Genomic DNA, 6,075 nt, shown 5'->3' with positions numbered 1-6,075 from the left:
GACCTATGTGTTTGTATCCTATCTCTCTTTGGATATGTCTATCTTCCTCCTCCTTCCCTCCATCTCCATCTCCCTTTATACATAGACATAGACATACACACACACACACACACACACACACACACACACACACACACACACACACATGGATGTACATATGTATGTATGCATGATTATATATGTTTTTGTGTAACCACTTGGCATATATCGTGGGTTTGATCATGTTCCTATGGGTTGTTAGGACAAGTGTCCAAATCCACACATTTATATTGTCCAAGATGCATCATTTTTTTCTATGCTTAGACCTGAAGCACTATGGTGGGCCAATCCCAACCCCACTCTAATGTTTCTTTATGGTTCTAGGTTTATACCCATTAGAAAGGTAAAATTTGTGTGGTCAAGTGGTGCCATTGATTTTGAAGGGAGAAAGAATCAATGATTGCCTTTGATATGTTTAGCCTATGCTACATAGGTCATGAGAAGTCTTCACATGCTTAGCTCAACTAATGCTTTATTATTGCTCCATCAAAGTCAATTGGTTGTCAGCCAGAGAGCTAGGTCTCGATAAGACAAGACAAACCCGATAGGAGGACATAACAAAAAAAAGACAATAAGGATCCCATAAGGTCATTGTTATTATTTTTTATTTATCTTATTTTCATAAGAATATTTCATCTTCTTTTTCTTTCTTTATTTTATTTTAATTCTACTCTTTCTTTTAAGGGATTCCTTTTCTTTGAGTTATAAAACTATTACATTGTATATAGGTTTTTATCAATTTAAAAATAATGATTAAAATATATTATTATTATTTCTACTTTGAAAATATATTATTAATATTTTATGTATTGTAATTATATTTCTGTTTTTATTATAATATATCTTTAAAAAAAAAATTAACTAGGAGTATAAGAGAAACTAACTTTGATAACTCATTTCATATGAACAAACTAAGGATATCGTATTGAAGGATTCATTCCTAGGGTACCATCTCCATCTCTCGCTCTCTCTCTCTCTCCCTCGCTCCCTCCCTCCCATCTCTCTTTGGATATGTCTCTCTCCCTCCTTTCCTCCATCTCCCTCTCCCTTTTGTTAGACATATGTATATGTATTCCATTTTTCTTTGGATATGTGTCTCTCCCTCCTCCTTCCCTCCATCTCCCTTTCCCTTTAGTTTTATGTATAGACAGACACACACACATGAATGTATATATGTATGTATGCATGATTATATATGTTTGTGTATATGTATATATATGTATGTGACAATATCTCTCCCTTTCTGTTCCTCTCTTTATTTTCGTCTTTCCCATCACTACACCCGTTTCCCTATGCCCATCTATCCTCTCTAACCATATTATATACATTGACAATAGAAATCTACTTTCTTCCTAATTTGAAGGTTTTCTTTACTATCGCTTTGTCATTGAGACTATTGATGCTCAAAAAAGTTATATTATAAATGTCCGAAAAACTGAACAGACGTACTCCACAAATTTATAAAAAAAATTATCATTTTTCTTCACTAATTTACTGTTTACACCTGGTTAACTAATTAGAATTTTTTTTTACAGAAAATCAATTTTAAAAAAAGATTTAATTCGATAAAGTTACAACTGTTTCTTTCACGATTTTGTTTTTGTGTCACCCTTATCGATGAAAGAATTGGCCTCTGACAGAGGGAACGCATGATGAATAAATTACTTCATCGAAATCTTGTTTTGCTTTTCGTCCGTTTGTTTTAGCCGGCAAAGCAAATGTTATGATCTCAATGCCATCGACGGCATTGGGCTTATCGCCAAATTTTTATTTAATTAACAAAGCTGAACTCACATTGTATTCTAGGTATTGCCGTCCTAGATGGTAATTATACTGGCGTGTTACTCCTGCAGATTTCTGTAAATAGAAGGCAAACTAGGCGCATAGTTTTTCATCTTCCGAAACGACAGAAATGGCTTCGGAAATAGGAAAAGTGAAATATTTGAGCTTATTAATAATGGTAATTATCATATTCGAATTAAGCGTTGTGATGTCAGACGACTATATGTGCAGAGGATATGATCATTGCATGAATACACTTGACTGTCCAATCCAGGGTGGGTTTCTACCTTGCTGCAATGTTAGTGATTGCGACGATGGTCGTGGCTATTGTTTGCCCCAGTGCTAGTCTTTTTGTCTCTCTCCCTGCGTTAGATTACGGCAAAATAAATGAGCAGAATGTTCCTGATATTAATTGTTTAAGTCAATAAATCATAATTGAATGTTGCATTTGTCGCAAATCGTTTAGAGTTGTGTCAACAAATCTCAATTTATGCGAATTGTTGTGTATGTGTCATAAATTTCTAGTTAATTTGAAATAAAAATTAGTTTTAGATGTTTCAGCTGATAAAAAAGTTATTTGTCCTCATGATTATATAAAGTAAGGATCATTTAATTAATATATGTCAGCATATTATTTCTTTGTTCTATCTTTTATGTTTCTACTATTTTAAAACTCTAATATTAATATCTTGGATTTTCATATTATAAATGATAGGATCACTCTGTTGGTTGGTAGAAATGAGCTGCAATACTTAAATATAGTGATGAAATCTTACTTGTAATTATGACTTTTTATTTTCTAATATGCATGTTTCATCATTCATTTGTAATAAGGAACGTATATCGAATTCACACGCATAGCTTTAAGATATATTTTTTGCACACATGTATATATATGCACGCACACACACACATGCGTATGTACAAATACACACACACACACACACACATTTGTGTGTGTATGTGTCTGTACACGCACATATATATGTATGTATGTATGTACGTACATATACATACATACATGTGTTTGTGTATAATTTTATCTATCTTTATTTGTAAATAATTTTATATCTTTAAATTATACTATTTTTATTTATAAGTACTTGCTATTAGACATAATTAATTGCAGAGGCTTTTTACAACGGAAACATTCGTACATGTAAACTTTTTGACATTTTCATTAAATTATACAGTTGACTGCATGTCTTGCGATAGGAAATGATTATATATTAAAAAGAACTATTGTATTTGTTGACTGTTACAATTCAAACAAATAGTCACATTAGATTAATGGGTGATAAGAATAACAGTTACATTTGCATTCAAGATTTGAACATTTAGAAATTGAGATAAAGAGGAAGGGTCCTGGATAAAAGCATATGATTCCTCTCTTAGATAGCTTTAGGCCTGTCGTCTGCAACATCATCAATTTATTCCAAGGATGGAGGGTGGAGACTGTGACCAATGTGGGCATACTTGTGCAAAAGGTTTCCTTCCATCATTGGCATTGGCCGTCTTTGTCATCCCCCACTCTGGGAATACATGCCACACCTAGACAAGGAGGGTGATGAGGATGAGACTTATAATCGAGAGGCCATAGAAACTAAATCATGTTTTCTATTGATATTGTTTTTTTATTGAGCTCTAGAAGCTATTACCCCTAGATTTTTGTTACATGTTTAATATTGTAGATGGATTCTGGAAGGTTTGCAAGTATTAATTGGATGACATTGTAATAGAGATTGTAGGACATGGTTGCAGACATCTATATGTGTATTAGTACTCTTGCAATCATTATTCTACCAGAGACTTTATATTTATCTTTTATTTTTGAATAAATTAGATACATCATGAATTTGAAGAGCTACAACACCCTCATTAACATCTTCTATTCCCTGGAGCCTCTCTATTTCAACAACGTTTGAACTATTTCAGGGCACCTTGTTTGGTTGTCTCCTATCTTCTTTTTGGTGTTAGGAGAAGCCTTAATAACATAGAGTAAGGTGAGTGGTTGGATGGATGGAAAAAAAGAGATATCGATGGTGTATATATTTGCTTCAGCAGCGTGACATGTTTTGTAGAGATGTAAAATAAATCGATTGCAATAGGATTGGAGGCAAGTAAAGAGTCATTAATTTGGGTGATGAAATCCATATTTTCAGTAATTCTCTAAGTTATAGGATGAATCTTCAGAGAATAAGGAAATGATCAGATTATATTTCCATGGATAGTCATTTCATTCTATGACAACCTCGAAGGTAGCGACTATGATTTTGGTTGGACAGGAAAGTGTTTATGGACGTATATCATTTGCAACATTTACACCAATATCATTATTCTAGCAGATGAAGTAGTAGTAGTAATTTTGGCGCTCACAACAACGTGAAATATTGGGCCTTGCACTATGGGGGATGATTGTGCTTATTCTATTTGAGAAATATGTAGTTGGATAATTGCTCCCTCATTGCTTGGTATGTTTTTAGTGCCATCTTTTCCATTATCTTGATAGTGGTTGTTGGTTCTGGTTTCTTGCACCAGGATTTGTATTTGCACAAGCCCCAAGTTTGCCAGACTTCGTGCTTTAATTAGATCTGATTTTTAATTTATTTGATTCATAACATAAAAAATTTGTACACTATTATTATTACATTTTTTCTGTTTCTTTTGACTCCATTACTCGGAGAAAGGCTATTGAGATAAATACCAATTGCATTTATCAGGTTTCAAGATCCCAAATATTAGAACAATTTTGACAAATTAGAGCTGAGAGAACATGTTCATAAAAACCTAAGAGGTTTGTATTTTTTTTCCCCTTAAATCTCTATTGTTTTCAAATGGAAAATCTAGCAACTGAATTTCATTTATTTGTTATTTATTTGATTTTCTTAAGAGTTTGAGTCTATGAATAATATGATAGAATTGGTTTTTCAATTTCTATTAATTTGTGAGTTTGTATGAAAATCTTATTTAGAAAGACTTTAACTTAGACAAATTTTAGTTAATAAAATGAGATTATTTAAATTTCTAAATTATAAATTAAAAAAAATTAATTAATTTTGTATGAGCGAACAAAATTTATTTTTTCAAAATTATAATTTTATTCTAAGTTAATTATAAATTGGAGATGTACAAGAATCAATCAAAATAATTTGAATTTCCTAATTTGTGTACTTATAAAGATATTTAATTATTTTCAAATAGTTGAATTAAAGATAAATAGTTAAATTAAAGTTAAAGTTGATTAATATAATTAAACTTTGATAGTGTATGTCAAACAAGTACATGCAAATCACCATATTTTGCTCTGATTTGAAAATATATTATATATGACATGTATAGATAAGGCACATGTATAAAATATTATAAAAATATTACATACTTAATTATTAAATCTTATCATTATAAATTAACTATCACTCAAAATATTAATAAGTCTTTCATGTGGTAGAAGCAATAAATTTAATATTTCACTAGTATTTAATATTTCAAATTTGACAAAGTGCTATGAAGGAGGTGATGGAGATAAGTTGTAGAAGCGTACTGGAGTATTCTAGTAGCTAGTTCAACTATAAAGGAGATTGAAGAGATATTGGACAGTCATGTTGAAAAAAGTACAAGGAACAAAACCTATGAGGAATACCTGGTCAAATGGAAAGGGAGACTAGTAGAGGATTCATCATGGCTAGGAAGTGAGGAGGTTCACTATATTGGTTTTCCTCTAAACACCTAAGACATGAAAAAGTCACTTCTGAAATTACCCCAGGTGTTTGATGCAAGAGCATCCTAGATGTAAGAGCAATCTTACATCACCAAAAAATATTTTTCTTTTCAATATTTTCTATTTTAATAAGAACTAGTAGACAAGGTGGTTACTATTTATGCGAACTTGTTACTTTTAGTAAGTTTCTCATATGAGCTAGGAATGTTTTGATTTTCTACATGAAGGTTCATTTTAGAGTTATAAGGCTACCATAAATATTTCATTGCTTTAGCTTAAGTATTAGAGAAGTTATTGTAGAGTTTCAGTGAAAAATTTGATAGAAAAAATTTTAGGCTTGCCATTGCAGGCCTTAGAGAGCCCAAATGAGGTTTGAAAACTCAATGGAAGGATGTTTGTACCATTTTGATCCTATAAATGAGGAGCTAACATTTTTAAAAAGTGGTTATAATAACCAATTAGAAAAATGGTTCATAATTTATGGCCCTTCAAAGTTGGGCTACCTGAAATATCTAAAATAATTGTCAAAGATGTAT

Source organism: Cupressus sempervirens, chromosome 7, assembly GCF_028749045.1.
Source record: "Cupressus sempervirens isolate cs-2001-9-10 chromosome 7, ASM2874904v1, whole genome shotgun sequence".
In the NCBI taxonomy this organism is placed as follows: Eukaryota; Viridiplantae; Streptophyta; class Pinopsida; order Cupressales; family Cupressaceae; genus Cupressus; species Cupressus sempervirens.
This window is presented reverse-complemented; position numbering follows the sequence as displayed.